Here is a 27,927-nt window from a genome sequence, read left to right as displayed (position 1 = left end):
CTGTGTCTTCAATGTTTTTTCCTTAAACTAACACTTTTTTTTTCTTTTCTTGAGACAGAGTCTCACTTTGTCACCCAGGCTGGAGTGCAATGGTGCAGTCATGGCTCACTGCAGCCTCGACCTCCTCTCGGGCTCACATGATCCTTCCACCTTAATCTCCTAAATAGCTGGAACTACAGGCATGTACCACCATGCCTGGCTAAGATTTTGGCTTTTTTTTGTACAGATGAGTTCTCACTGTGTTTCCCAGGCTGGTCTTGAACTCCTGGACTCAAGCTGTCCTCCTGCCTCAGCCTCTCAAAGTGCTGGGATTATAAGCATGAGGCACCACCTAACTAACCCCTTCTTAAATACCGTTTAAGTTTTTCCTATTAAAAACAAACAAAACATCCTTTGTCAAATACAGAACTTCTTCCAATACCACTCGAAATAGCTCCTGTCTTTCACAGTCCACTTCTTAAAATAGATGTCTCCAGTTTCTATCCTTCAAGTCACTCTTCAACCCATTGCAATTTACACCTGCAGTTCCCCAACAGGACAGCTGCTCTTATGGACTTTACAAAATAGTAAGAAAATAGGTTGTCAATTGCTGAGTAACACACTACCTCAAAACTTAGTCATTTAAAACAACAGACACCACTGATTATCTGCCATGATTCTGTGGGTTGACAAGGCTCAGTTAGACAATTCCTCTGTTCTGCACAGAACTGCAGTCACCTGGAGGCTTGACTGAGCTGGAACATCCACTATGGCTCATTGACATGGCTGGCAGATGGTGTTTGCTTTTGGTTGGGAACTCAGCTACAAGTTAGTCCTTCTCCTCCTGGCCTCTCTACATGTGGGCTTCTCTCAACATGATGGCTGAATTTCAAGAGGAACAATTTCAACTTTGTGAAAATAGAAGCTGCTCAGCCTCAGAAATTAAAGAACCTCACTTCTGCCACATTGGTCAATACAAGTCCAATCCAGCCCAGATTCAAAAGAAAGCAAATAGACTTCACTTCTTGATAGAGAGAACAGCAAATAATTTACAGCTATCTTTAATGTACCACAGTTATTAATGAATTTCTTTATTGTTAAATCCAATGAAAACATTGTAGTCCTTATTTTCTGTGGCACCTTGATTCCGGAAATACTTTCTTCCTTCAACTTTCATGACAACACACTCTCCTGCTTGTCCAGGTACTTCTAGGGCTTCTCCTTCTCTTTTTTGGGAAGAATCTTTTCCTCAAACTCAAATATTACTGTTCCTTGGAATTCCATCCTTCTTCTTCTTCTATTATCACTATATTCACTCTTACTGGGCATTCTAATAAACTTACTAGGCTTCTATTACTATCTACATACTAATCACTCAAATCTATACTATACTCACAGTTCATATTGCTCACTTTAGTTTCAAATCTAGATATCGCACTCTTTGTTGATCATCTCTAGTCTCCATTTGAATATCCAACAAGTATCACAAATTCAAAAGGTCTAAAACTGAGCTTGTTGCATTTTCTCCCAAAGCTCCTATTTCAATGTTATCTGTTTCTATGAATAGCACCATATCCCTTCAGTTACATGATGCAGAAAGCTAAACATTTTTCCTCTTCTATTTTCTTCAACCCTACATTCAGTCACCATAGCTAGTTAATATTATATCTTTAACATTTTTCAAATTTGTCGTCAGCCTCTGTTCTCTAACACTTCAGTATTGAACTCCAGTTTAGACTACTATCATCTTTTATCTGTTTACTCCAGCATCTTGTATCAGTCTTCTTACCTCCACACTGGCCTCCTCTTTAATCCATTTTTCACGCTGTCAGAGTGAAGTTTTTAATGGTAAAATCGGATTACATTGTGCTCAATTCAGCAACACATATACCAAAATTAGAACAATTCAGAGAGACTAGTATGGCCCTTGTGCAAGGATGACTTAAGATTTGCAAAGCATTTCATATTTTTTCTGTATCCAAGGGCACACAATGTACTGGAGATGATCAGTAAAGTGTAGGATATCTAAATTTGGAATTATGTATTATAATTTGCATGACAATAACAACAAAAAATGAGGGGAAAGGGGATGGGCTATATGGGAACAAAGTTGTGTATATTATTGTAATTAAGTTGGCATTAACTTGAAATAGATTGTTATAAATTATGATGTTGTAATTCTAACAGCAACCTGTGATGATTAATTTCATATGTCACCTTGACTGGCCTAAGGAATGGGAATGCCCAGATGGCTGCTAAAGAATTATTTATGGGTGTGTCTGTGAAGGTGTTTCTTGACAAGGTTAGTATTTGAATCAACAGACTGAGCAAAGAAGATCCACCCTCATCCATGTGGGTGGACATAATCTAATCTGTTGAAGGCATGAATCAAATAAAAAGGCAGAGGAAGGGTTAATTTTCTCTCTCTTCTTGAATTGGGACATTCGGCTTCTCCTGCCCTCAGATATTGAAACTACTGGTTCTTGGGCCTTTGGACTTCAGGACTTCCAACCCCTCCACAACTCAAGTTCTCAGGAAATAGAGTTCCACCAGTGTACACCCTACACCAGGATTAAAGTTTTCAGGACTGGGACTTATGTCATCAGGTAGTCTTGTTCTCAGGCTTTTGAACTTAAATTATACCACTGACTTTCCTGGTTTCCCAGGAAATATGCAGACAGTATATCATTGGACTTCTTGGCCTCCATAGTTCCATGAGTCAATCCCTATAATAAATCTCCTCCTACATATCTCTATAGCCCATTGTTTCTGTTTCTCTGGAGAATCCTGGCTAACATACACCCACTAAGAAAACAATTCAAAAATAGCACAACAGAACACTAGGTAGAGTTCTAAGGTTTTTTACTCTAGTTCTTGGTGCCTGGATGGCCCCCCCAACCCACACAAGACCTGGGGGAATTTGCTGCCCTGAAGAGAAGGACATAGGCCTGGCTAGTTTTGCCAGCTAATGATTGTAGAGCCCTAGAGCATTGAGTGAACATAAGTGGTAGCCAGGGAGTGGTTACAGCAGGCCTTGGGCCAGACCCAGTGCTGTTCTCGCTTTAGGTCTGACCCAGCACAGTCCTAAGGGTGGTGGCCACAGGGGTGCTTGTGTCACTCCATCCCCAGCTCCAGGTGGCTCAGAACAGAGAAAGAGATACTCTCTTTGTTTTGGAGAACGTAAAGGAAGAGAAGATGAGTCTCTGCCTAGTAATACAGAGAATTCTTTCAGATCTTGTCCAAGAACATCAAGGTAGTACCTCTATGAGTCTGCAAGACCCAGAGCATTGCTGCCTCCTAAAGCAGATACAGCTTAGATCACAAAACCCTAGTCCTTTCAAATAGCTGGAAAGCCTCCCCAAGAAAGATGGGTATGAACAAGCCCAGACTGTGAAGACTACAATAAATACCTAACTCTTCAATACCCAGACTCAGAAGATCTACAAGTATTAAGATGATCCAGGAAAACATGATCTCACCAAAAGAAGCAAATAAGGCATGTGGGACCAATCCTGGAGAAACAGAGATATGTGACCGTTCAGACAGAATTCCAAATAGCTATAATGAAGAAACTCAGAGAAATTCAAGATAACACAGAGAAGGAATTCAGAATTCTATCAGATAAATCTAACAAAGAGATTGAAATAATTAAAAAGAATAAGTAGAAATCTTGGAATGAAAAATGCAATTGACATACTGAAGAATGCATCAGTCTTTTAATACAGAATTGATCAAGCAGAATAAAGAATTAGTGAGGCTGAAGATAGGCTATTTGAAAATACATATTCAGAAGAGACAAAAGAAAAAAGAATAAAAAACAATGAAGCATACCTACGGAATCTAGAAAATAGCTTCAAAAGGGAAAAGCTGAAAGTTATTGGTCTGAAAGAGGAGGTAAAGAAAGAGATAGGGATAGAAAATTTAGTCAAAGGGATAATAACAGAACTTTCAAAACCTAGAAAGATATCAATATCCAAGTATAAGAAAGTTATAGAACACCAAGCAGATTTAATCCAAAGACTACCTCAAGGCATTTAATAATCAAACTCCCAAAGGTCAAAGATGAAGAAAGGATCCTAAAAGCAGCAAGAGAAAAGAAACAAATAACATACAATGAAGCTCTAGTACATCTGACAGGAGACTTTTCAGTGTAAAACCTTACAGGCTAGAAGAGAGTGGCATGACATATTTAAAGTGCTGAAGAGAACAAATTCTTACCCTAGAATAGTATATCCCACAAAATTGCCCTTCAAACATGAAGGAGAAATAAAGACTTTCCCAGACAAAGAAAAGCCAAGTGATTTCATCAACACCAGACCTGTCCTACAAGAAATGCTAAAGGGAGTACTTCATTCAGAAAGAAAAGGATGTTAATGATCAAGAAGAAATCATCTAAAGTACAAAACTCACTGGTGATAGTCAGTACACAGAAAAACACAGATTATTATAACACTGTAACTGTGGTGTGTAAACTACTTTTATCTTAAGTAGAAAGAAAACAGTGAACCAATCAAAAATAATAACTACAACGTTTTAAGACATAGTACAGTAAGATATAAATAGCAACAATAAAAAGTTAAAAAGCAGGGGGATGAAGTTAAGACATAGTGTATTAGTTTTCTTTTGGCTCGTTTGTTTATGCAAACAGTGTCAAGTTGTTATCAGTTTAAAATAATGGGTTATAAGATAGTATTTGCAAGCCTCATGGTAACCTCAAATTGAGAAACATACAGTAAGTACACAAAAAATAAAAAGCAAGAAATGAAATCATATCACCAGAGAAAATAATCTTCACTAAAAGGAAGACAAGAAAGAAAGGAGGAAGAGAAGACCACAAAACAACCTGAAAACAAATAATAAAATGGCAGGAATAAGTCCTTACTTATCAATAATAACACTGAATGTAAATGAATTAAACTCTCCAATTAAAAGAAAAAGAGTAAATGAATGGATTAAAAATAAATAAATAAAACTAGGCCCATTAATCTGTTGCCTACAAGAAATGCACTTCACCTACAAACACAAACATTGAATGCAAATAAAGGGCTGGAAAAAATATATTTCACACCAGTGGAAACCAAATAAGAGCAAAAGTAGCTATACTTATATCAGACAAAATAGATTTCAAGAAAAAAACTATAAGAGACAAAGAAGGTCAAGATATTATGATAAAGGCATGAAATCAGCAAGAGAATATAACAATTTGAAATATATTTGCACCCAACACTGGAGCACACAGAAATATAAAGCAAATATTATCAGAGCTAGAGAGAGAGAGAGAATCCAATACAATAGTAACTGGAGATTTCACCACCCCACTTTCAGCATTGAACAGATCTTCCAGAGAGAAAATCAACAAAGAAACATTGGGCCATGGCCCAAAGAAACATTGTACTATATACCAAATGGATCTAGTAGATATTTACAGAACATTTCATCCAATGGCTGCAGAATACACATTCTTTTCCTCAGTACATGGATTATTCTCAGAGATAAACTATGTGTTAGGTCACTATATGTTAGGTCACAAAACAAGTCTTAAAATATTCAAAATAATTGAAATAATATCAAGCATCCTCTCTGACCACAACAGAATCATACTAGAAATCAATAAAAAGGGCTGGGCGCGGTGGCTCACGCCTGTAATCCCAGCACTTTGGGAGGCCAAGGCGGGTGGATCACGAGGTCAGGAGATCAAGACCATCCTGGCTAACACAGTGAAACCCCGTCTCTACTAAAAATAAAAAAAAATTAGCCAGGCATCATGGCGGGCGCCTGTAGTCCCAGCTACTCTGGAGGCTGAGGCAGTAGAATGGCATGAACCTGGGAGGCGGAGCTTGCAGTGAGCGGAGATCGCGCCACTGCACTCCAGCCTGGGCAACAGAGCAAGACTCCATCTCAATAATAATAATAATAATAAGAAGAAGAAGAAGAAGAAGAAGAAGAAGAAGAAGAAGAAGAAGAAGAATTTTGGAAACTATACAAATACATGTTTAGTATTTGTATGTGCATTTGTCCATTTTCATGCTGCTGATAAAGACAGACCCAAGACTGGTCGATTTACAAAAGAAAGAAATTTAATGGGCCAGGCACAGTGGCTCATGCCTATAATCCTAGCACTTTGGGAGGCCAAGGTGGGCAGTTCACAAGTTCAGGAGATCAAGACCATCCTGGTCAACATGGTGAAACTCTGTCTCTACTAAAAATACAAAAATTAGTTGGGTGTGGCAGCGCGTGCCTGTAATCCCAGCTACTCGGGAGGCTGAGAAAGGAGAATCTCTTGAACCCAGGAGGCGGAGGTTGCAGTGAGCTGAGATCATGCCACTGTACTCCAGCCTGGGGACAGAGCTAGACTCCATCTCAAAAAAAAAACAAAGAAAAGGGTTTAATGGACTTATAGTTCCACATGGCTAGGGAGGCCTTGCAATCATGGTGGAGGGCAAGGAGGAGCAAGTCATGTCTTACGTGGATGGCAGCAGGCAAAAAGAGAGAAGTTGTGTACAGAAACTCCCCCTTATAAAACCATCAGATCTCATGAGACTTATTCACTATCATGAGAACAGCATAGGAAAGAACTGCCCCATGATTCAATTACCTCCCATGGGGTCCCTCTCACAACACATGGGAATTCAAGATGAGATTTGGGTGGCAGCACAGCCAAACCATATCATTCCACCCCAGCCCCTCCCAAATCTCATGTCCTCACATTTCAAAACCAATCATGCCTTCCCTATAGTCCCCCAAAGTCTTAACTCATTTCAGCATTAACTCAAAAGTCCATAGTCTAAAGCCTCATCTGAGACAAGGCAAGGTCTTCCACCTATGAGCCTGTAAAATCAAAACAAGCTAGTTACTTCCTAGATACAGTAGGGTACAGGCATTGGGTAAATACACCTATTCCAAATGGAAGAAATTGGCCAGCACTAAGGGGCTACAGGCCCCATGCAAGTCTGAAATCCAGCAGGACAGTCAAATCTTAAAGTTTCAAAATGATCTCCTTTGAATCCATGTCTCTCATCCAGGTCATGCTGATGCAAGAGGTGGGTTTCCATGGTCTTGGGCAGCTCTGCTCCTGTGGCTTTGCAGGGTACAGCATCTCTGCCAGCTGCTTTCATGGGCTGGTGTTGATTGTCTGTGGGTTTTCCAGGTGTATGGTGCAAGCTGTCAGTGGATCTTCCATTCTGGAGTCTGGAGGATGGTGGCCCTCTTCTCACAGTTCCACTAGGTGGTGCCCAGGTAGGGACTCTGTGTGGGAGCTCTGAGCCCACATTTCCCTTCTGCACTGCCCTAGAAGAGGTTCTCCATGAGGGCCTCACCCCTTCAGCAAACTTCTTCACCCCTTCAGCAAACTTCTTCTAGGTTTCCTCTGAAACCTAGATGGAGGTTTCCAAAACCCAATTCTTGACTTCTGTGCACTCATAGACTCAATACCATGTGGAAGCTGCCAAGGCTTGAGGCTTGCACCCTCTGAAACCATGGCCCAATCTCTATTTCAGCCATGGCTGGAGTGGCTCGGATGCAGGGCACCAAGTCCCTAGACCTCACACAGCATGGGACCCTGGGCTTGGCCCACAAAACCATTTCTTCCTCCTAGGCCTCCAGGCCTGTAATGGAAGGGGCTGCTGCAAAAGTCTCTGAGATGCCCTGGAGACATTTTCCCCATTGTCTTGGGGATTAACATTGGGATCCTTGTTACTTACGCAAATTTCTGCAGGCATCTTGAATTTCTCCTTAGAAAATGAGTTTTTCTTTTCTATTGCATTGTCAGGCTGCAAATTTTCTGAACTTTTATGCTCTGTTTCCCATTTAAAACTGAATGCCTTTGACAGCACCCAAGTCACCTCTTGAATGCTTTGCTGCTTAGAAATTTCTTCTGCCAGATACCTTAAATCATCTCTCTCAAGTTCAAAGTTCCACAAATCTCTAGGGCAGGGGCAAAATGCCACCAGTCTCTTTGCTAAAACATAACAAGAGTCACCTTTGCTCCAGTTCCCAACAAGTTTCTCATCTCCATCTAAGACCACCTCAGCCTAGATTTCATTGTTCATATCATTATCTGAATTTTGGACAAAGCCATTCAACAAGCCTCTAGGGAGTTCCAAACTTTCCCACATTTTCCTGTTTTCTCCTGAGCCCTCCAAACTTTTCCAACCTCTGTCTGTTACCCAGTTCCAAAGTTGCTTCCCCATTTTTGGGTATCATTTCAGCAGCACCTTACTCTACTGGTACCAATTTAATATGTTAGTTCGTTTTCATGCTGCTGATAAAGACATACCCAAGACTGGCCAATTTACAAAAGAAAGAGATTTGTTGGACTTACAGTTCCACGTGGATTGGGAGGCTTCACAATCATCATGGAAGGCAAGGAGGAGCAAGTCCCATCTTACACGGATGGCAGCAGGCAAACAGAGAAAGCTTGTGCAGGGAAACTCCCCCTTATAAAACCATCAGATCTCATGATACTTATTCACTATCATGAAAACAGCACAAGAAAGACCTGCCCCCATGATTCAATTACTTCCCATGGGGTCCCTCCCACGACATGTGGGAATTCAAGATGAGATTTGGGTGGGGACACAGCCAAAAAAGATTAACGTGGAAATTAAACAATATGCTTCTGAATGACCAGTAGGTCAATGAAATAATTACAAAGGAAATTAAAAAATTTCTTGCAACACATGCTAATGGAAACACAACATACCAAAACCTATGGGATACAGCAAAAGCAGCACTAAAGAGGAAAGTTTATAGCTATAAATGCCCACATTAAAAAAAGAAAAACATCAAATAAACAACCTAACAAAGCATCTTAAAGAACTAGAAAATCAAGAGCAAACCAAATCCAAAATTAACAGAAGAAATAAAAAAGATCAGAGCAGAAATAAATAAAATTACAATGAAGAAAACAATACAAAAGATCAACAAAACAAAAAGTTGGTTTTTTTTTTTAAGTTAAACGAAATGGACAAGAATTTAGCCAGATTAGCTCAGAAAAAAAAAGATACAAATAAATAAAATCAGAGATGAAAAAGGAGACACAACAACTGATTCTGCAGCTATTCAAAGGATCATAAGTCACTACTGTGAACAACAATAAGCCAATAAATTGGAAAATCTAGAAGAAATGGGCAAATTTCTAGACACATACAACCTACAAAGGTTAAACCATGAAGAAATCCAAAACATGAACAGATCAATAACAATTAATGAGATGGAAGCCATAATCAAAAGTCTTTCAGTAAAGTAAAGCTCGGAACCTGATGGCTTCACTACTGAATTCCACCAAACATTCAAGGAAGAACTAATACCAATCTTACTCAAACTATCTGAAAAATCAAGGAGAAGTGACTACTTCCAAACTCATTCTACAAGGCTATTATTGCCCCAATACCAACACCAAAGATACCTCAAGAAAAGAAAACTACAGGTCCATATCTCTGATGAATACTGCTGCACAAATCTTCAACTAAATACATATTTAACAATACATTAAAAAGATGATTCATCATGACCAAGTGGGATTTATCCCAGGGATGCAATCATGGTTCCAACATATGCAAAATAATCAATGTGATACATTATATCAACAGTATGAAGGACAAAAACCATACAATCATTTCCATCAATGCTGAAAACCCATTTGACAAAATTCAGCATCTCTTCATGAAAGAAAACCCTCAAAAACCTGGGTACAGAAGGAACATACGTCAACCTAATAAAACCATACACAAAAGATCCATAGCAGATGTCATACTAACTGGGGGGTGGGGGGGTACTGAAAGCTTTTCCTCTAATATCTGGAACATGACAAGGATGCCCACTATCACCACTGTTATTCAACATAATACTGGAAGTCCTAGATAGAGCAGCTAGACAAGAGAAAAAGAAAAGGGCATCCAAATTGGAAAGGAAGAAATCAAATTATCCTTGTTGGCAGATTATGTGATCTTATATTTGGAAAAACCTAAAGGCTCCACCAAAAAACTGTTAGAACGTATAATCAAATTCAGTAAAGTTACAGGGTGCAATATCAACATACAAATATCAATAGCATTTTTATATGCCAACAGTGAACAAATCGAAAAAGAAATTTTAAAAAGTAATCTCATTTACTATAGCTGCAAATAAAATTAAATGCCTAGAAATTAATCAAAGAAGTGAAAGATCGTTATAATAAAAACTATAAAACACTGATGAAAATAATTGAAGAGGACACCACAAACTGGAAAGATATTTCATGTTCATGGATTGGAAGAATCAATATTGTTAAAATGTCCATACTACCCAAAGCAATCTATAGATTCAATGCAATCCCTATCAAAATGCCAATGACATTATTCACAGAAATAGAAAAAAAAATCCTAAAATTTATATGGAACCACAAAAGACCCAGAATAGCCAAAGCTATCCTAAACAAAAAGAACAAAACTGGAGGAAGCACATTATCTGGCATCAAATTATACTTCACAACTATAGTAACCAAAACATCATGGTACTAGAATAAAAACAGACACATAGACCAATGGGATAGAATAGAGAACCCAGAAACAAATCCACACACCTACAGTGAGCTCATGTTCGACAAAGGTACCAAGAAGATACACTAGGGAAAAGACAGTCTCTTCAATAAATGATGCTGGGAAAACTGGACATTCATATGCAGAAGAAAGAGACTAGACCCCTATCTCTCATCATATACAAAAATCAAATCCAAATGGATTAAAGACTTAAAGACCTCAAACTATGAAACTACTACAAGAAAACATTGGGGAAACTTCCAGGACATTGGACTGCACTAAGATTTCTTGAGTAATACCCCACAAGCACAGGCAACCAAAGCAAAAACGCATAAATGGGATCACATCAAGTTAAAAAGCTTTTGTATAGCAAAGGAAACAACCCAAAAAGGAAAGAGGCAACCCACAGAATGGGAAAAATTATTCACAAACTACCTATCTAACAAGGGATTAATAACAAGTATATATAAGTAGCTCAACCAACTCTGTCAAAAAAAAAAAAAATCTGGCCAGGCATGGTGGGACACACCTGCAATCCCAGCACTTTGGGAGGCCAAGGCGGGTGGATCACCAGAGGTCAGGAGTTAGAGACCAGCCTGGCCAACATGGTGAAACCCCATCTCTACTAAAAATACAAAAATTAGCCGGGCGTGATAGCACATGTCTGTAATCCCAGCTACTCGGGAGGCTGAGGCAGGAGAATCGCTTGAACCCAGGAGGTGGAGGTCGCAGTGAGCCGAGATCGCACCATTGCACTCCAGCCTGGGTGACAAAAAAAAAAAGTAAAAAAAACTAATAATCCAATTTTAAATGGGCAAAAGATTTGAAAAGACATTTCTCAAAAGAAGAGATACAAATGGCAAACAGACCTATGAAAGATGCTCAATGTAGTGATCACAGAGGAATGCAAATCAAAACTACAATGAGATGTCATCTCAGCCCACTTAAAATGGCTTCAAAAACAGGCAATAACAAATGCTGGCTAGGATGTGGAGAAAAGGGAACGTTTGTACACTGTTGGTGGAATGTAAATTAGTACAGCCACTGTGGAGAACAGTTTGGAGGTTTCTCAAAAAATGAAAAATAGAGTTACCATATGATTCAGCAATCCCACCACTGAGGATATACCCAAAAGAAAGGAAATGAGTGTGTCGAAGGGATATCTACACTCCCATGCTTGTTGCAGCTCTGTTAACAATAGTCAAGATTTGAAAGCATTTAAGTGTCTATCAACAGATAATGGATAAAGAAAATGTGATTCTCATACACAATGGAGTACTATTCAACCATAAAAAAGAATAAGATCCCTGTGCAACAACATGGATGGAACCAAAATTCATTATGTTAAGTGAAATAAGCCAGGCACAGAAATATAAACATCACGTGGTCTCATTTATTTGTGGGACCTAAAAATAAAGACAATTGAACCCATTGAGATAGAGAGTAGAAGGATGGTTACCAGAGGTTGGGAAGGTTAGTGGGGGATAGGAGGAGGTGAGATCCTTAATAGGTATCAAAAAGTTAAAATGAATAAATAAGGCCTAGTATTTGACGGTACAACAGGGTGGCTACCATTAATATAATTTAATTGTGCATTTTCTATTAAGAATAGCAAAGACATGAACACAACCTAAATGCCCATCAACGATAGACTGGATAAAGAAAATATGGTACATATACACCATGTAATACTATGCAGCCACAAAAAGGATGAGATCATGTCCTTTGCAGGGACATGGATAGAGTTGGAAGCCATTATCCTCAGCAAACTGATGCAGGAACAGAAAACCAAACACCACATGTTCTCACTTATAAGTAGGAGCTAAATGATGAGAACACAGGGACATACTGGAGGGGAAAACACACATTGGGGCCTGTTGGAGCAGGGGTGAAGGCAGGCAGAGCCTCAGGAAAAACAGCTAATGCATGTTGGGCTTAATACCTAGGTGATGGGATGATCCATGCAGCAAACCACCACAGCACACATTTACCTATGTAAAAAAACCCTGCACATCTGGCACATGTACCTCTGAACTTAAAATTGAAAGTTGAAGAAAAAAATTAAATAATTTAATTGTGCATTTTAAAATAACTAAAAGAATGCAACTGGATTGTTTGTAACACAAAGGATAAATGCTTGAGAGTGCGGATACTCCATTTTCCATGATGTGATTATTACACATAGCATGACTCTATCAAAACATCTCATGTAACCCATGAATATATACAGCTGCTGTGTACCCACACAAATTGAAAATTAAAAATTATTTTAAAAAAGAAAATAAAAATAAATACAGTAAAAGAAACAATGGATTAAAACAATACATTAGAAAATATATAACACAAAAGTAGGTATTAATAAAGGAAGGATTGAAAAAGACATGAAACATATAAAAAACAGGTAGAAAAATGGCAAATGAGAACATTACATTATTAGCAATTTCATTAAATGTAAACTGGTTGAACATTCAAATTAAAAATAAGAGATTCAGCCAGGTGCAGTGGCTCACACCTGTAATCCCAGCACTTTGGGAGGTTGAGATGAGTGGATCACCTGAGGTCAGGAGTTCAAGACCAGTCTGGCCAACATGGTGAAATTCCGTCTCTATTAAAAATACAAAAAAAAAAAAAATTTGTCAGGTGTGGTGGCAGGTGCCTGTAGTCCCAACTACTTGGGAGGCTGAGGCAGGAGAATTACTTGAACCCAGGAGGCAGAGGTTGCAGTGAGCCGAGATTTTGCCATTGCACTCCAGACTGGGTGACAAGAGTGAAACTCTGTCTCAAAAAAAGAAAAAAATGAGATTAGCTGATTTAAAAGCAAGATTCAACTATATGCTGTCTATGAGAGACTTTAGATTTAAAGACACAAAGAGGTTGAAAATAAAAGTATGAAAAAAGATGTACCAGTCAAACTGTAACTAAGAGAGACCTAGAATGACTATATTATTAAAGTAGACTTTAAGACAAAAAATTATTACTAAAGACTAAGAAGGACATCTTACAATGATAAAAGAGTTAATCGGCCAGGCATGGTGTCTCATGCCTGTAATCCCAGCACTTTGGGAGGCCAAGGCGGGTGGATCACTTGAGGTCAGGAGTTTGAGACCAGCCTGGCCAACATGGAGAAACCCTGTCTCTACTAAAAATACCAAAATTAGCCAGACATGGTGGCATGTACCTGTAATCCCATCTACTAAAGAGGCTGAGGCAAGAGAATCACTTGAACCCGGGAGGTGGAGGTTGCAGTGAGCTGAGATCGTACCACTCTACTATAGCCTGAACAACAAAGTGAGACTGTCTCAAAAAAAAAAGAGTTAATTGATCAAAAACATGTAAGAATTATAAACATATATGCACCAAACAACCCCAAATTCTAACAGAATTGAAGGAGAAAACAGTCAATTCAACAGTAGTTGGAGATTAATTAACCCACTTTCAATGGTGGTTAGAATAGCTAGACAGAATGTCTTCCAAAAAATGGAAGACTTGAACAAGGTATAATCCAGTTTCCAGAGATCTAAAGAACTTCCATTTATTAATAAAATAATACACATTCTTCTCAAGCACACGAGTAACATTTGCCAGGATAAAACATATGTTACACCATAAAGCAAGTCTTAATAAAGTATAAAAGACTGTAATGGTACAAATTATACTATGTGACCACAGTGAAATGAAATTAGAAATTAATAACATGAAAATTTGGAAATTTCACAAGTATAAGAAAATTGAGCACAGTTGTAAATAATTAAAGGTCAAAAAGTAAATTACAAAAGAAATTTGAAAATGCCTTGAGATAAATGAAAATAAAAACACAGTACACCAGATCTTAGGAGATGCAGTAAAAATAGTGCCTAGAGGGAAATGTATAATTAGAAATGCCTATTTTTTTAAAAAAAAGATAGATCTCAAATCAAAACCAAAACTTTGTCTTAAAGAGCTAAAAAAAAAAAAAAAAAAAAAAAAAAAGCAAATCCGAAGCAAACAGAAGAAAAGAAATAATAAATATTACAGAGAAAATAAAGGAAATAGAAAATAGAAAAACCATAGAGAAAATCTGTAAAACCAAAAGTTGGTTCTTTGAAAAGACCAACAAAATTGACAAAACTTTAGCTAATCTCACCAGGCAAGGAAAAAAAAAAAAAAAACCTCAGCTGGGTGTGGTGGCTCATGTCTGAAATCCCAGCACTTTGGAAGGCTGAGGCAGGTGGACTACCTGAGGTCAGGAGTTCGAGACCAGCCTGGCCAACATGGTGAAACCTCGTCTCTACTAAAAATACAAAAATTAGCCAGGTGTGGTGGCACACACCTGTAATCCTAGCTACTTGGGAGGCTGAGGCAGGAGAATCACTTGAACCCAGGAAGCAAGGTTGCAGTGAGCCGAGATTGCAGCACTGCACTCCAGCCTGGGTGACAGAGCAAGACTCTGTATCCAAAAAAAAAAAAAAAAGAAAGAAAGAAAGAAAAGAAAAAACAGACTACAATTACTAACATCAGAAATGAAAAATGGGACACTATTAATAACTTTACAAAACAAAACATATTATAAGGTGTTTTTGACTGAATGTTCCCCCTCACTGTCTCTAAATCCACATGCTGAAGCCCTAGCTCTCAATATGATGATATTTAAAGATGGGGTTAGGGTAAGGTAAATAGGGTTAGGTTAGGTCATGAGCTTGGGCCCTCATCATGGGATTAGTGGACTTAGAAAAAGAAGGAGAGATGAGATCATGGCAGACAGGAGGCAGGACTAGATTGAAGCTCCCACTTGGACAGACACAACAGCCTGTGGAGGCTTGTACTGTGAACTTTTGCTCCAGTATGACTGTAGAAATATATTAGGAAAGCCAAGAGAACCCATATATCTTCCGAAAGAAGTGGATTGTTCCTGCAAGACTCTGGAGACACCCCAAATACTGTGAGTGCCCGAACTCTGCAAGTGGGAAAGGAAGATTGTTCATCCATGAACATACATCCCCACTGGGGAACCTGAAGGTCTAGATTATGGGAGAAGATTCTGACCTTACCTGGAGCTGAGTCAATTTAGAGAGCTGAGTGAAATACAGAGGTAGAGGAAGCAGCAGAAAAATCTCTGTGGGCTTGCTGGGTCCCTTAGCAAGACATTTCTGCCTCACCTCACAGGCATCCTTGAGGAGAGCTACCAGAGTCACTGGGAAAAGGCCACAGGGAGAAGAAAAGCACCAGCTGAACTTTGTAACAATTTGAACCAATTTAGAAGCCTCCTGGCCAGAAACTGGGGGAGGGTGTGAATCTGGTGTGCATACTCCACAGGTGGGAGAGGAAGGAAAGCCCTAGTTATTTTCACAGCTGGGAGGTGGGTAGCCTGGGGCAAGTTCTCAGTCCTGCTGGCCCACGGCCTGGAAACAGACTTGTTGCTGTTGGGGGTGGGAGCGTGGTGGAAGTGAGATCAGCCCTTTGGGTTGGGTGGGAGCTGGGTGAGGCCTGTGACTGACAGCTTTCCCCCACTTCCCTGACAACCTGCATGACACAGCAGAGGCAGCCATAATCCTCCTGGAAACAAAACTCCATTGACCTAGGAACCTCACCCCCACCCCCAACAGGAGCCGCAGCAAGACTTACCCAAGTAGAGTCTGAGCTCAGACACACCTAGTCTTGCCCCCACCTAATGGTTCTTCCCTACCCACCCTGGTAACTGAAGACAAAGGACATAAACTCTTGGGAGTTCTAAGGCCTCTCCCACCACCTGTTCCTCCACATACTACCACAGCTGATGCTCTCTTGAAAGCACCACCTCCCAGCAGGAGGCCAACCAACACAAAAATAGTGCAATAATCAACCAAAGCTAAGGACCCTCACAGGGTCCATTTGATACCCCTGCCACCTCCACCAGAGCAGGTGCCAGTATCCATGGCTGAGAAACCCACAGATTGTTCACATCATAGGACTCTGTGCAGACAACCCCCAGAGCCTGTCTACTAGAGCAAGTCTACTAGCCCAGAGCCTGGTAGGCTTGCTGGATGGCTAGAAGAGAGATAACAATTACTATAGCTCAGCTCTCAGGAAGCCACATCCCTAGGAAAAGGGGGACAGTACTACAACAAGAAAACACCCCGTGGGACAAAAGGAACTGAACAACAGCCTTGAGCCTGAGATGTTCCTGCTGACAAAGCCCAAATGAGAAGGAACCCGAAAACCAACTCTTGTAATATGACAAAAAAAGGTTTTTTAACACCCCCCAAAAATCATACTAGCTCTCCAGCAATGGATCCAAACCAGGAAAAAATCCCTGATCTACCTGAAAAAGAATTCAGAAGGAGGTTAGTTATTAAGCTAATCAGGGAGGCACCAGAGAAAGGTGAAGCCCAATGTAAGGAAATCCAAAAAATGATACAAGTGAAGGGAGTAATATTCAATGAAAAAGATAGCATAAATAAAAATCAATCAAAACTTCAGGAAACAATGGACACACTTATGCAAATGCAAAATGCTCTGAAAAGTCTCAGCAATAGAATTGAACAAGCAGAATAAAGAACTTCAGAGCTTAAACACAAGGTTTTCAAATTAACCCAATCCAGCAAAGACAAAGAAAAAAGAATAAGAAAATATGAACAAAGCTTCCAAGAAGTCTGGGATTATATTAAATAACCAAATCTAAGCATCTTCAGCGTTCCTGAGGAAGAAGATAAATCTAAAGGCTTGGAAAGTGTATTTGGGGGAAAAAAATCAAGGAAAACTTTTCTGGCCTTGCTAGAGAACTAGACATTATACAAGAAGCTCAAAGAACATCTGGGAAACTCATCACAAAAAGATCATTGCCCAGGCACATTGTCATCAACTTATCTGAAGTTAAGATGAAGGAAAAAATATTAAAAGCTGTGAGGCAAAAACACCAGGTAACCTATAAAGGAAAACCTATCAGATTAATAGCAGATTTCTCAGAGAAAGTCTACAAGCTAGAAGGGATTGGGGCCCTGTCTTCAGCCTTCACAAACAAACAATTATCAGCCAAGAATTCTGTACCCAGTGAAACTAAACTTTGTAGATTAAGGAAAAATACAGTCTTTTTCAGACAAACAAATGGTGAGAGAAATCACTACTACCAAGCCAGCACTACAAGAACTGCTAAAAGGAGCTCTAAATTTTGAAACAAATCCTGGCAACACATCAAAACAGAACCTCTTTAAAGCATAAATCTCACAAGACCTACAAGACAAAAATACAATTAAAAAAAAAACAACCCAAGATATACAGGAAACAAATAGCATAATGAATGGAATGATAGCTCACATCTCAGTCAAACGTTCAATGTAAATGGCCTAAATGCTCCACTGAAAAGATACAGAATTGCAGAATGGATAAGAATTCACCAACCATCTGCTGCCTTCAAGAGACACACCTAATACAAAAGGACTCACGTAAACTTAAGGAAAGGAATGGAAAAAGACATTGCATGCAAATGGACACCAAAAGTAAGCAGGGGTAGCTGTTATTATATCAGACAAAACAAACATTAACGCAACAGCAGTTGAAAAAACAAAGAGGGTCATTATATAATGATAAAAGATCTTGTCCAACAGGAAAATATCACAATCCTAAATATATATGCACCTAACACTGGAGTTCCCAAATTTGTAAAAGAATTATTAATAGAAGTAAGAAATAAGATAGACAGAAACACAATAATAGTGGGGGCCTTTAATACTCCACTGACAGCACTAGACAGGTCATCAAGACAGAAAGTCAACAAAAAACAATAAATTTAAACAATACCCTGGAACAAAGGGACTTAACTGATATACACAGAACATTCTACCCAACAACCACAGAATATACATTCTATTCAACAGTGCATGGAACTTTCTCCAAAAGACCATATGATAGGCTGCAAAACGAGCCTCAATAAAGGTAAGAAAATTGAAATTGAATTCAAGTATTCTCTCAGACCACAGTGGAATACAACTGGAAATCAACTCCAAAAGGAACCTTCAAAACCATGCAAATACATGGAAATTAACCTTCTCCTGAATGATCACTGGGTCAAAAATGAAATCAAGATGAAAATTTAAAAATTCTTCTAACTGAATGACAATAGTGACACAACCAATCAAAACCTCTGGAATACAGCAAAGGCAGTGCTAACAGGAAAGTTCATAGCCCTAAATGCCTACATCAAAAAGGTTGGAAGAGCACAGACAATCTAAAGTCATACCTCAAGGAACTAGAGAAGCAAGAACAAACTAAACCCAAACCCAGCAGAAGAAAGGAAATCACCAAGATCAGAGCAGAACTAAATGAAATTGAAACAAACAAAAAAATACAAAAGATAAACAAAACAAAAAGTGCTTCTTTGAAAAGATAAATAAACTTGATAAACCATTAGAAAGATTAACCAAGAGGAGAGAAAATCCAAATAAGCACAATTAGAAACGAAATGGGAGCTATTACAACTGACACCACAGAAATACAAAAGATCATCAAGGCTACTATGAACACCTTTATGTGCATAAATTAGAAAACCTAGAAGAGATGGATAAAGTCCTGGAATGATACAACCTTCCTAGCTTTAATCAGATAGAATTAGGCACTCTGAACAGACCAGTAACAAGTAGAGAGACTGAAATGGTAATAGCAACAATTACCAACAACAAAAAAAGTCAAGGACCAGACGAATTCACAGCAGAATTCTAAGAGACATTCAAGGAAGAATTGGTACCAATCCTATTCATGCTATTCCACAAGACAGAGAAAGAGGGGACCCTCCCCCCAAATCATTCTATGAAGCCAGCATAACCCTAATACCAAAACCAGGAAAAGACATAACAGAAAAAGAAAATGAGAGGTGACAGTGTGCTGGCAGTGCTCACAGCCCTCACTTGCTCTGGGCGCCTCCTCTGCCTGGGCTCCCACTTTGGCGGCACTTGAGGAGCCCTTCAGCCTCCCGCTGCACTGTGGGAGCCCCTTTCTGGGCTGGCCAAGGCCGGAGCTGGCTCCCTCAACTTGCGGGGAGGTGTGGAGGGAGAGGCGCGGGTGGGAACCGGGGCTGCGCCTGGTGCTTGAGGGCCAGCGCGAGTTCCAGGTGGGCGTGGACTCAGCGGACCCCGCACTCGGAACCACCGGCCGGCCCCACCGGCCCCACCGGCCCCAGGCAGTGAGGGGCTTAGCACCTGGGCCAGCAGCTGCTGTGCTCAATTTCTCGCCAGGCCTTAGCTGCCTTCCCACGGGGCAGGGCTCGGGACCTGCAGCCCGACATGCCTGAGCCTCCCTCCCACTCCGTGGGCTCCTGTGCCGCCTGAGCCTCCCCGAGGAGTGCTGCCCCCTGCTCCAAGAGCCCAGTCCCATCCACCACCCAAGGGCTGAGGAGTGTGGGCGCATGGCTCGGGACTGGCAGGTAGTTCCACCTGCAGGCCCCGTGGGGGATCCACTGGGTGAAGCCAGCTGGGCTCCTGAGTCTGGTGGGGACATGGAGAACCTTTATGTCTAGCTAAGGGATTGTAAATACACCAGTCGGCACTCTGTATCTAGCTACTCTGGTGGGGTCTTGCAGAACCTTTGTGTCCACACTCTGTATCTGGTGGGGACATGAAGCACCTTTGTGTCTAACTCAGGGATTATAAATGCACCAATCAGTGCCCTGTCAAAACAGACCACTCGGCTCTACCAATCAGCAGGATGTGGGTGGGGCCAGATAAGAGAATAAAAGCAGGCTGCCGGAGCCAGCAGTGGCAACCTGCTCGGGTCCCCTTCCACAGAGTGGCAACTTGCTTGGGTCCTCTTCCACACAGTGGAAGCTTTGTTCTTTCGCTCTTTGCAATAAGTCTTGCTACTGCTAACTCTTTGGGTCCACACTGCCTTTATGAGCTGTAACACTCACGGCGAAGGTCTGCGGCTTAACTCCTAAAGCCAGCAAGACCACGAGCCCACAGGGAGGAAGGAACAACTCCAGACGCCCGCCTTAAGAGCTGTAACACTCACCGGGAGGGTCTGCAGCTTCACTCCTGAGCTAGCGAGACCACGAACCCACCAGAAGGAAGAAACTCGGAACACATCCGAACATCAGAAGGAACAAACTCCAGACATGCCGCCTTAAAGAACTGTAACACTCACTGCAAGGGTACTTGGCTTCATTCTTGAAGTCAGTGAGACCAAGAACCCACCAATTCTGGACACAAAAACTACAGACCAATATCTCTGATGAACATAGATGTTAAAATCCTTAACAAAATACTACCTAACCAAATCAAACAACATATCAAAAAGATAATCCACCATGATCAAGTGGGTTTCATACCAGGGATGCAGCGGTGGTTTAACATATGCAAGTCAATAAATGTGATACACCACTTAAACAGAATCAAAAACAAAAATCACATGATCATCTCAATAGATGCAGAAAAAGCATTCAACGCAATCCAGCATCCCTTTATGATTAAAACTCTCAGCAAAATCAGCATACAAGGGACATACCTCAATGTAATAAAAGCTGTCTATGACAAGCTCACAGCCAAAATAATACTGAATAAAAAAAAGTGGAAAGCATTCCCTCTGAGAACTGGAATAAGACAAGGATGCCCACTCTCACCACTCCCCTTCAACATAGGACTGGAAATCCTAGCCAGAGCAATCAGACAAAAGAGAGAAATAAAGGACATACAAATTGGTAAAAAGGAAGTCAAACTGTTGCTGTTTGCTGATGATATGATCCTTTACCTAGAAAACCATAAAGACTCCTCAAGAAAGCTCCTAGAAGTGATAAAAGAATTCAGCAAAGTTTCTGGATACAAAATCAATGTATGCAATCAATAGCTCTTCTATACACCAACAGCAACCAAGCTGAAAATTAAATTAAGAACTCGACCACGGCCAGGTGTGGTGGCTCACACCTGTAATCCCAGCACTTTGGGAGGCCGAGGTGGGCAGATCACGAAATCAGGAGTTCAAGACCAGCTTGGCCAACATAGTGAAACCTCGTCTCTACTAAAAATACAAAAAAAATTAGCTGGGCATGGTAGCATGTGCCTGTAGTCCCAGCTACTCAGGAGGCTGAGGCAGGAGAATCACTTGAACCTGGGAGGTGGGGGTTGCAGTGAGCCGAGATTGTGCCACTGTACTCCAGCTTGGGCAATAGAGTGAGATTTCGTCTCAAAACAACAACAACAACAACAACAACAAAACTCAACCCCTTTTACAATAGCTGCAAAAAAATAAAATAAAATGCTTAGGAATATACCTAACCAAGGAGGTGAAAGACCTCTACAAGCAAAATGGCAAAACACTGCTGAAATATATCATAGATGACACAAACAAATGGAAACACATTTCATGCTCATGGATAGGTAGAATCAATATTGTGAAATGGCCAGGTGCAGTGGCTCAGGCCTGTAATCCCCAAACTTTGAGAGGCTGAGGTGGGTGGCTAACTTGAGGCCAGGAGTTCAAGACCAGCCTGGCCAACATGGCAAACCCCCTCTTTACTAAAAATATAAAAATTAGTCAGGAGTGGTAGTGCACACCTGTAATTCCAGCTACTGAGGAGGCTGAGGCATGAGAATCACTTGAACCCAGGGTTCAAGTGTTGCAGTGAGCCAAGATCATGTGACTGCACTCCAGCCCAGATGACAGAGTGAGACTGTGTCTCAAAAAAAAAAAAAAAATTGTGAAAATGACCATGCTGCCAAAACCAATCTACAAATTCAATGCAATTCCCATAAAAATACCATCGTTCTTCACAGAATTAGAAAAAACAATTATAAAATTCATATGCAACCAAATAAGAGCCTCCATAGCCAAAGCAAGACTAAGCAAAAAGAACATATCTAGAGGCATCACATTACCTGATTTCAAACTATAGTATAAGACCATAGTCACCAAAACAGCGTGGTACTGGCATAAAAATAGGAACATAGACCAATGGAACAGAATAGAGAACCCAGAAACGAAGCCAACTGATCTTTGACAAAGCAAACAAAAATATAAAGTGGGGAAAGGACACACTCTATTCAACAAATGGTGCTGGGAAGATTGGCAAGCCACACGTAGGAGAATGAAACTGGCTCCTTATCTCTCACCTTATACAAAAATCAACTCAAGATGGATCAAGGACTTAAATCTAAGACATAAAACTATAAAAATTCTAGAAGATAACTTTGGAAAAACACTTTTAGACATTGGCTTAGGCAAGGATTTCATGACCAAAAACCCAAAAGCAAATGTAACAAAACAAAGACATATAGCTGGGACTTATTAAACTAAAGAGCTTTTGCATGGCAAAAGGAACAGTCAGCAGAGTAAACAGACAACCCACAGAGTGGGAGAAAATCTTTGCAATCTATACATATGACAAAAGACTAATACCCAGAATCTACAACAAATTAGCAAGGAAAAAAACAAACAATCCCATCAAAAATTGGGCTATTCTCAAAAGAAAATATACAAAAGGTCAACAAACATATGAAAAAATGCTCAACGTCACTAATGATCAGGGAAATGGAAATCAAAACCACAATGTGATACCATAATGGTATTACATTAATGGCCATAATCAAAAAATCAAAAAATAATAGATGTTGGCATGGATGCAGTGAACAGGGAACACTTCTACACTGCTGGTGGGAATGTAAACTAGTACAACCACTATGGAAAACAGTGTGGAGATCCCTTAAAGAACTAAAAGTAGAACTACCATTTGATCCAGCAATCTCACTATTGGGTATCTACCCAGAGAAAAAGAAGTCATCATATGAAAAAGATACTTGCACCCCCATGTTTTTAGTTGCATAATTTGCAAGTGTAAAATCATGGAACCAACCCAAATGCCCATCAATTAACATGTGGATAAATAAACTGGTATAAGGCTGGGCATAGTGGCTCACGCCTGAAATCCCAGCACTTTGGGGGCGCTGAGGCAGATGGATCATTTGAGGTCAGGAGTTCAAGACCAGCTTGCCGAACATGGTGAAACCCTGTTTCTACTAAAAATAAATACAAAAAAATGAGCCAGGCATGGTGGTGCACATATGTAATCGCAGCTACTCAGGAGGCTGAGGCATGAGAATCACTTGAACCCAGGAGGTGGAGGTTACAGTGAGATGTGATTGTGCCACTTCACTCCAGCCTGGGTGACAGAATGAGACCCTGTCTAAAAAAAAAAAAAAAAGACGCAAAACTGGTGTGTGTGTGTGTGAATATATATATATATATGATGGAATACTACTCAGCCATAAAAAGGAATGAATTAATGGCACTCACAGTGACCTGGATGAGATTGGAGACTATTATTCTAAGTGAGGTAACTCAGGAGTGGGAAACTAAACATTGTATGTTCTCACTCATATGTGGGAGTTAAGCTATGAGGATGCCAAGACATAAGAAGGACAAAATGGATTTTGGATACTCAGGGGGAAAAGGTGGGAAGGGGATGAGGGATAAAAGACCACAAATTGTGTACAGTGTATACTGCTCAGGTGATGAGTGCACCAAAATCTCAAAAATTACCACCAAAAAACTTACTCATGTAACCAAACATCAGCTGTTCCCCAATAACCTACGGAAATAAAAAAAAATTAAAAAAGAGGGAGAGATCTCATCTCTGTCTTCTTTCTAGTGCTCTCTCTTTACACGCATGCACCAAAGAAAAGCTTTGTGAGGACATATCAAGATAGTGGCTGTCTGTAAGTCAGGAAGCAAGCCCTCAAGAGGAAGTAAATCAGCTAGGACCTTGATCTTGGACTTCCCAAAGTCCAGAACTGTAAGAAATGAATTTCTGTTGTTTAAGTCACACAGTCTGTGATATTTTGTTACGGCAACCCAAGCCAACTAAGACATTAGGCATACTATGAACAATTATAAGCCAAAAAAGTAGATAACTTAGATGAAATAGACAAATTCCTAGAAACATACAAACAACCAAATCTAATTGAAAAAGGAATAGAACATCTGAAAAGATCAATAACAAGAGTCTGAATTAGTAATAAAACTTTTGAAAAGGCCCAGGACTATACAGATTTACTGGTGAATTCTACCAAACGTTTGAAGAAGAATTACTACTGATTCTTCATAAGCTTTTGCAAATAATAAAAGAGGAGGGAACAGTTTCTAACTCAATATTTGATGTCAGTACTTCCCTGATATAAAAGCAAGACAAACACATGACAAGAAAAGAAAACTACAGAGCGATATCTTTATAAATATGGAAGCAACATTGCTCAACCAAATACTGGCAAACTGAATTCAAAAAAACATATAAAAACATTTTAGACCACTCAGCATCCCCTTCCCATTCTTTCCCTTGTTCCCTCTCTTCCCCCTCCCAGAGCACCTTCCCCGTGAGGCTGCAGTAGTGGCAATGGGGTTCAACTGGGACCCGGTGAACAGGAGCGGGGGCTGGCAGACATGGCGGCCAACATGTACCAGGTAGGAGATTTTGTCTACTTTGAGAATTCCTCCAGCAATCCATAAATAATCAGGATAGAAAATCTCGACAAGACTGCAAGTGGCAACATGGAAGCAAAAGTAGTATGCTTTTACAGATTACGTGATATTTCGAACACACTGATAATGCTTATGGAGAAGCATGCTAAAGAAATTGAGGAAGAATCTGAAACAATAGTTGACCTTTACTTGACCAATACTCAGAAACATCAATCAAAACATAAGTTACTTTCTTTGTCACCCCAATATGAATCTTTGCCTTCAACACATATTAGGGGAAAATGCAGTGTTGGCTTATGAATGAGACAGAATCAATATTGTCATATCTTCATAAAAAGGATACTTTCTTCTACTTATTGATCATGACCCCTCATCGAAAATGCTATTAGCTGATGAAGGTGAATTCAGAATGGGACCTAGATATCAAGTAGATGTCCCAGAAATGCTCATAGAAGGAGAATCAGATGAGAGGGAACAGTGAAAATGGAAAGTTAAAGTTTGGGGATCCAAATAGCCCACTTAAAGATTGATCAATTAACCAGTTTTTAATTGTAGCAAGTACTATTGGGACACTCCCTAGACCTCTCGATTGCAGCAGTTCTTTGAGGCAGCCTAGTTTGCATATGAGTACTGCTGCAGCTTCCCAAGACATCACCTTCTTTCATGCTATCAATACATTGTGTAGACATAGCTATGATTTGAGCAGTGCAATTAGTGTCTCAGTACCACTTGAAGAAGCTGTTTTATGCAGAGATAAATTGGAAGAATGGTCAGCCTCTTAAGCTAGCTTATTCGAAGAGGTACTGGAAAAAATATGGCAAAGACTTCAACGACATATGCCAAAAATTTTTCCCTTGGAAATCATTGACTAGCATCACTGAGTGTTATTTCTTGTGGAGAACTACTGACAGATATGTGCAACAGAAATGGTTAAAAGCAGCAGAAACTGAGAGTAAGCTGAAACAAGTATATATCCCAATTTACAGGAAACCAAATCCCAACCAAATATCTACCAGCAATGGCAAGCCTGGTGCTATGAGTGAAACCATGAGGTTGACATTCCTGCCTCAGAATCCCCTTGTAGTGCAAGCCTGGGAGGGCTGCTGTGCTACACAGTCTAACCAGTAGTATTCTTGGGGCCCACCTAATATGCAGTGCAATTTGTTGGCTTTATTGAGAAAAATATGGAGACCTGAAAATGCCCACCCAGTCAGAAGAAAAGTTATCTCCTAGCCCAATTACAGAGGACTCTCATGTTAGAAATACTGCCAGGCCATTCAAGGGATGCCACTCCAAAACACTGTCAGTACAAAGTCTGCAGTGAAAACTCACCAAGCTTTCTTCCTTCATACTGTGTTTTTCACAAAATTTGCTCTCCATTTATTCAAAAGTATCCTCTGGCTGAAGCAGGCAGCAAGATGGCCACTTGTAGCTATTAATTTATGCTGCCATTAGGGCAGAATGTAAGCTTTTTTTTTTTTTTTTTTAGACAGGGCTTCACTGTATCACCCAGGCTGGAGTGCAGTGGCATGATCATGGATCACTACAAACTTCCTCTCCCAGGTTCAAGTGATTCTTCTGCCTCAGCCTCCTGAGTAGCTGGAATTACAGGTGGCTGCTGCCACGCCTGGCTAATTTTTGTATTTTTAGTAGAGACAGGGTTTCACCATGTTGGCCAGGCTGGTCTTGAACTCCTGACCTCAGGTCATCCTCCCACCTCGGCCTCCCAAAGTGCTGAGATTACAAGTGTGAGCCATTATGCCCAGCCACTGCTTTAAAATTCTTAATCTTATATGTTGTGCTTCTGACCATTTCCTCTCGCTCCTTTTTTTGTTTGTTTGTTTGTAATAAATGTAAGTTATTGTGTACAACCTTTTATTTGGTTTATTTTTTAACATTATTTTTGTCTGTTGCTATTTGTATCATGCCAATCTGAAAAAAATCAAAGCATTAAAAACTTCTGTTATCTTATCAGAGAATACTGCTCAGCAAAAGATTGGTGGGAGGTGATCCTATCCCACGGGGTTTTATGATGGAATTGCCTACAAAGCCCATAAGCACTTTTACCTACTAGGTAGTGCAACAAGATAACCCCTAAGGATGGTTGATGTAGTATGGCTGTGTCCCACCCAAATCTCATCTTGAATTGTAATTCTGATAATCCCTATGTGTCATGGGAGGGACCAGGTGGGAGGTAATTGAATCATGGGGGTGGTTACCTCCATCCTGTTCTCATGATAGTGAGTGAGTTCTCATGAAATCTGATAGTTTTATAAGGGTTTTTTCTCCCTTTCACTCTGCACTTCTCCTTGCTGCCACCATGTGAAGAAGGGTGGATTTGCTTCCCCTTCCACCATGATTGTAAGTTTCGTGAGGCCTCCCTAGTCCTGCTGAACTGTGACTCAATTAAACCTCTTTCCAGCCAGGTGCAGTGGCTCACGCCTGTAATCCAAGCACTTTGGGGGGCTGAGGTGCATGGATCACCTCAGGTCAGAAGTTTGAGACCAGCCTGACCAGTATGGAGAAACCCCATCTCTACTAAAAATACAAAATAATTAGCCGAACGTGGTGGGGCATGCCTGTAATCCCAGCAACTCAGGAGGCTGAGGCAGGAGTATTGTTTGAACCTAGGAGGCAGAGGTTGTGGTGAGCCGAGATTGCACCATTGCACTCCAGCCTGGGCAACAAGAGTGAAACTGACATAAAAAAAAACAAAATAAAACAACAAAAAAACCCTCTTTACTTCATAAATTACCCAGTCTCAGGTGTGTCTTTATCAGCAGTGTGAGAACAGACTAATACAGTAAATTGGTACCAGGAATGGAGCTGTTCGGGTAAACATACCCCAAAATGTGGAAGTGACTTTGGAACTGGATAACAGGCAGAGGTTGGAAGAGTTTGGAAGGGTTAGAAGACAACAGAAAGATATGGGAAAGTTTGGAACTTCCTAGAAACTTGTTGAATGGCTTTGAACAAAATGCTGATAGTGATATGGACAATAAAGTCCAGGCTGAGGTGGTCT

At 40.3% G+C, this 27,927-nt stretch overlaps 1 non-coding gene and 1 pseudogene across 1 annotated transcript; both read left to right on the top strand.

Moving 5' to 3' along the window:
• The first annotated feature begins 690 nt into the window (after positions 1–690).
• On the top strand, positions 691–26,950 carry LOC129397269 (metastasis-associated protein MTA3-like; annotated as a pseudogene).
• On the top strand, positions 1,846–1,950 carry LOC112439134 (U6 spliceosomal RNA). The gene has a single exon (XR_003027439.1). It is a non-coding gene; the product is annotated as a U6 spliceosomal RNA (small nuclear RNA).
• Positions 26,951–27,927: the final 977 nt, after the last annotated feature.

The sequence above is a fragment of the Pan paniscus genome, chromosome 13 (assembly GCF_029289425.2).
Source record: "Pan paniscus chromosome 13, NHGRI_mPanPan1-v2.0_pri, whole genome shotgun sequence".
NCBI lineage: Eukaryota > Metazoa > Chordata > Mammalia > Primates > Hominidae > Pan > Pan paniscus.
The sequence above is the reverse complement of the archived record's forward strand: the minus strand, read 5'-3'. Positions and strand labels throughout refer to the sequence as shown.